This window comes from Cygnus olor, chromosome 1 (assembly GCF_009769625.2).
Source record: "Cygnus olor isolate bCygOlo1 chromosome 1, bCygOlo1.pri.v2, whole genome shotgun sequence".
Taxonomy (NCBI): domain Eukaryota; kingdom Metazoa; phylum Chordata; class Aves; order Anseriformes; family Anatidae; genus Cygnus; species Cygnus olor.
In genome coordinates, this window is record NC_049169.1 from 87859126 (window position 1) to 87865125 (window position 6000).

The window sequence follows — 6000 nt, forward strand, 5'->3', positions numbered from 1 at the left end:
AAACAAAAAATGTCTCTTAAAAATGAAGAAGAAAATCCATACTGTGGTGTAATGTAGTGAAATGTAGTAAAAGCAATATAATGTAGTGAAAAAGTTGTCAAAAATCATATTCATATGAAGCTCTCTACCATTTATTTACACATACAAAATCAAGATTAATGGCAATTGCATTATTTTTATAAAATGTATTTAAGGGGAAATACATTTTCATATAGATGATAACTTATTAACACCTCTAGTTTATGTATTTGTGATCCTGTGCCACTAAAGTTCTTGGTCAATGTTATCTGGTCAGTAACAACAAATATACATGCACACACACTAAATAGCTCTGTAATAATCTTACATAATGATATAATTATTTCTTGGGCTAAGAGGTATTATGAAAAGCAGAAGTAGAATGTACAGTGCTTGAAACTATTTGACATTGAGAACTCATAAGTTTTATTGTAATACTTGGCGCTGATGCATGCATTCTTTTTGGAATATCCCTAAGACAAGACAGGAGGCAGAAAAATTTATTCTGTTTGACTGTGGAATGAATCACAGTGAGCAAGTTGTGCACTGCAAAGTAGTGGCTGATGAAACATCAACAGATGAGTGAAGACGGTATTGAGATTGTTAACGCCTTTGGTTACAATGTACTCCCAACAATCAGAAATGCTCTTAAAATGGTAGTGAAAAAAGAGGTAACATTGGAAATAACAATGTAATGGAGAGAAAGAATGGGAACGTGTAATATTGTTCATATTACAACATTTACTCCAAAACAATCTATCAAGAAAGCAATCAAACAAAAGCAAGTGGGCAAGGGCAAAGAGACAGTTCAACTTCAGCCTTGGATAATTAGTCAATTTGGTAGGTCGACTGCTTTAGATACAAGATGGTACCACAGGGTACTCCAGAAGCTTCTTCAGAGAGGAAGTAAAGATTGATTCTACCTCCTCCTTTTCCCCTGCCTCAGTGTGCCATATAGGTCATCGTACAGAAGTGTCCTTGAACATAGGCACGTGGTAAGAAGTGAATAAAAATCTATTAATAAGTCTATTAACATGTGAGGGAATTGGAGTTGACTGGTAGCAGGATGACAGATGACACCATGAGTGAACAGATAAAAAGGAAACAAAAAACTTTAAATCAGATGATGGTGTGTGGTCTTGGAAGCAAAGGAAGATGTAGACAGATTGTCTGGAATTCATCAGCTTTCATAAGGTATATGACTTTTTTAAAACGTACTTCATCTTTCATTTTTGTCTCTAAGTGAACCTTTAAGTCTAATATTAAAACCTTAGTGAAAGTAATTTGGCTTTATGTTAAATTTATAACAAATGAGCTCCTCCTGCGTGTTCCCCCCCCCGCCTCCCCACTCCCCCTCCCCAATTCCACGAATTAGGGAGTCTTTTACTAGAGCTAAAGGGAAAGATAAACTCCAGAAAAGCTGTGTATGCTATGGATGCTTTTGAATTTTTAATGAAATCAAAGTTTTGAGAAAGCTTAGAAGAGAACAATAATCATGTTTCTTACTAGATAAGGTTTTTTCTAATGTATGTGAAGAATCCTGTTCTGAGAGATATCTATAGCGCTACTGGTTGTTTGAATTGAAAGTGATCAGATTAAATATTTTTTTTTTCCTCCCAGCCCACTCCTAAAGCTGAAAACTCAGTGGTAATAATACTGAATATTCTTATTATCCTATTTCCTATTTTCTATTTGAATTTCTCTAATTTAAATAAGGCAGACAACTGAACAACATAGGCACACAAGTCTCTTATTTGTTTTCTACCTTCATTTTTCCTTCTGTGATTTTCTTTCTTTTCAAAATTTGCTCAGTTTTGGAAAAACTTTAGGGCAGAAATAATGACCATTAGAGCTATTTGCCAAGTAGGTACATCAGCTATTGCCAGGGCATTCATTTTAAACAAAACAAAACAAAAAAATTTACATCTCCAGTAACTTTTGATATTTGAAAATCCTGTCCTGTACCTTATCTACACTAATGTCCAAATGGGTGTTAGTTGATCAAAATATGATTGACTTTGTCTCACTCTTTTATTGTAATAATGAATTGTAGTGTATGGAAGTAAGGAGAGAAGGGGAAAATGAAGTCAAAGTCTATAACACATTTTCAGTCATTCTGCCTTAGTGTCTTTGTCAACTCTTGTAGTATACTAACTTTATGAAACTTACAGAACATGGTGATGTAGCATTGCCTTTAATTTCAGTTACATTCTGACAAGTACCATGCAAAATTACAAAATGTCCTCATTTATATTTGTATGTATTTGCATTTCTTAGTGTCAGATTATGATGAAGTTTTTTTTAAAAAAAGTACTACAATTGACTCAGTTGAAACTCAGTTTTGGCTTTGAATTTTTGAATTCTGATTTGTAATCACAGTTAACATTGTGAAGGTTATTGCAGTCAGTAATCACTTGATTTTAATGGTTGTTTTCATGGTGCCATGACCCCGTGGGTGAAAATCTTGCTTTTATTTCACAGATGTGGGGAATCACTTTTCATCTGAAAGCTTAAGAAAATCATTTTATAAATCTATGTATCCCACAGCAAGAATGGTTTGGTTGTCTTTATTCTCTATTTCCCAATGCTTTTTCCCTATCCCAGTATACCCCCTGCAAAGAAGTTTGAAACACAAGAATAAAATTACTTAGATTATTTTAGTTTTAGGTAGACACTGCCTTGGACAGTGCTATGCATTTTTTTAGAAACTTGCAATCAGAGAAATAATTTATTTTTCTGAGATTAGATTGATTTCTTATCTGTGTAATTTGGGGGTCATTGGGTTCACGTTAAAAAGAAGGAGAACACTTTCAGTTTCTACGCTCTCAGCTCTGAGGATGTAAAACAGTGCCGAGCACAAATACAATTATAACGTCCCAAGTTTTGTTTTGCATTTCACTCATTCTTTTGATATGAAAAGCTGTAACAATTCATTATGTTGGCAGAAAGAGTACTGAAGGGATGAAACAAGTAGATTTGAGGTGGGCTAAATCAGTATGGAAATATTGTAGTAAAGGAAAGCCTGCAAGGGGGAAAAAAAAGGCTAATTCTGCTGTTAAAAACGTTATTGCTAAAACCAATAACATTTACAGAATCATCATGCCTTTGATTTAGCAAAACATAGAACTGAGGTTTTGAGTCTGAGACACTGCCACGATATTTAACAAAGGTAAAAGACTCTTTGAATGAGAAGTGTTTCTTATTACTTCACACATCAGCAATCTAAACTTTTTCCATTTAGTTTGGTTTATTAATATTAAGAATTATAATACTTAGGGGTCACAGTTCTCACAGCTCTAGGCATGTTTGCTAAATTCTGTAGACCTGGAGAATTTCAAACTAAAAGACAAGAAATTCTTATTGTTTGTGTATAACAAAAACTGTTTTGAGAACAGCAAGTGATCAGTGCCAGTGCTTTGCCCTTATGTTCTTAGCATAAAATACAAACACAATATTTGAAATATTTGTGATACATACAGCTAAGTGAATTAGCATTGCAGCATTGGATTATTTTTTCTTGAATAAAGGAAAAGGTCAAAAGAATTCTTTTTGTTGTACTACCTGGTCTTTAATGAATAGATATTTGTTCCTTTGTGGATCCAGCCCTAGGCTTTGACAAGAATGGAAACATGATGCGCCATTTACTGTCGCTGATAAATGTGAAATATTTAACATTTAATTTGTATTAATTGATAGTATGCCAACAGTAAGAAAAAAGTCACACTCTTCCTTGAGAGAATTGAGAATGCTTTATGTGCTTTGATGAATTCAAGTGGTATCTTTATAATTAGAAAAGGCTTATGTGGCAGTCAATGTACCCTTTTTTGGCAACTGATATACTGTTGACTTTTCATTGTTACCTGTTAGGAAGTTATTTAATGACTTTCTCCATTGTAATAGTCCTGTCCCACTGCATTGCTTTTTACCTTTATTCCTCTTTGGTGGTGGATTCAGTCTTGGATGAGGTTTAATGCTTTCAGGGAACACTTTCTTGTGCATGAAGGACCAGTATAACCTGAAGTTTCTGAACCTTGCATATGCAAGCCACATTTATTTGGGATGCTCATAACTCTGCAGATAATGGGCAGATTGTCAGAGGACCTTCAAGAGAAGGAAAGATGTGGTACAGTGAGCAATTCTTTGGTGATGGATTTTTGCTGCAGAACATGAGGATTCTTAGAGTATCACAAAGAAAGTTACCAAAGTTTATTCATCTGTTCATTTTAGTATTAAAACTTACTATCTCCTTCTTTTATTTTCATTCCCAAGAACAATGAACTGTTTTGCTGAAATTATTCAGGGAGGAAAAAATCTTTCCTATTTTCATCTAGGAAGACACTGGACCAAATAATGATTGTGACAAAGACGCAGTTGACAGCAAACTGTGTCTTCCAAGGAAACAATAAAGAGGTCATTCAACTGAAAAAATATAGTATGAATTGTACGGAGTAATAAATGATAGAGTTGGCATATAAAATTGTTGTATAGAGCTTTAGGATGTTACTAAACATGAGTAAATTTTAACTAGAACGGTGACTAGAATCTTTATGCAGTATTCCAAAATTAGTTACAAATTTGTAATGATAGAAATTTTAATACCTTTTGCCTCTAAAGAAAATTGTTGCTTCCACTGGGTAGCATTTCTTCAGAGCAGTCTGTATAATAAACAGAAGCTGCCAGGCATGAAACAAGCAAAATAACTTTTTTTCCTGTTTTGTTTGAGAATTGAAGAGTGTATTTGGCACTCCTTTTCTTACATAAGTAGAGGGCTTATGATTTTTCCCACCTTGTCTTTTCTGTGTAGCATTAAGGCTGTGTTCTAGAGAAATTTATTAGTTTTTCAGTAAATGGAAAAGGAGAGGGAAACATCTTCAGAAAAGATTTCTTCTTCAGAAGATCTCCAAGTGTCAGCTTTATGCACACTGATGTTACAGCATAAATACCCATGTTGGTTCTACCAGAACCCCTTGCAGAGCAATGTCCAGCTCACTGCAAGAACAGACACATGACCCCAAGGGTTGTGTACACAGCTGGCTCACATGATGGTGTACCAGTGTTTGTGCATGTTTTCTGTATATCAGTACAGAGTGGATGGATAAAAAAAAAAAAAGGTGTGAAATGATCAGGTTAAAAAAATTTTAAAAATTTGCTGGTATCTGTAGTCTGCCAAAATAGAAATGTTCTTCCAGAAATCAGGCGGGGTTTTAAACCTTGTGTGCACTCCTGGTGGTTTGTCTACCTAGATCCATAATATTATAGCCTTTGAGATCCTTCACATCTCAAGGTTAAAGCAGATTATGTACAAGATGGGATTCAGGCTTTTCTCAGATTTTTTTTTCTTTCTTCTGAATGAGAATGAAAATAAGTTTTGAAATGGCAAAACTGTAAAGCAGAATGAACTTTACCCTGTATAGCTCAGCTCCAGTAGCTTCTGGAAAACTGTTTTTAATTCTTTTCTGGTTCTTTATTAATTTTCACTGTGATTGCCAGTTGTGCCACCTTGATGACATTCTTCCCACTGGTGCTGGAAAGCTGCATCTGGACCCTCAGCAACCAGCGTGCTGTGGCCCTGCCCAAGGGCAGTGTCACTGTCATTGTCCAGAGGTTGTTTAGGGTTGCATGGCCCACAGAAGAAATTTTGGGAGGATTGTTTCAGAGACGCAGATTGTGTTTCAGTGGTGCAGTCTGTACAACAGAAGGAAGGGATGCCATTAAATGGGACCTGGACAAGCTTGAGAGGTGGGCTCATGTGAATATAAGGAGGTTCAAGTCTAAGTGCAAGGTGCTGCACCTGGGTTGGGACAATCCCAGACATGAGCACAGGCTGGGAGAAGAATTTCCATTGATGGATATGTGAGGGAGTTCAGTCCATTGGCCAGATACTCATGTCTCTGAGGTGTACTTAGCAAAATCTTTACAACGAAAAAGACTTTCAGGCTGACAGATCTAGTTTACTAATCAAACTGAGTCTGCTATGTCCAT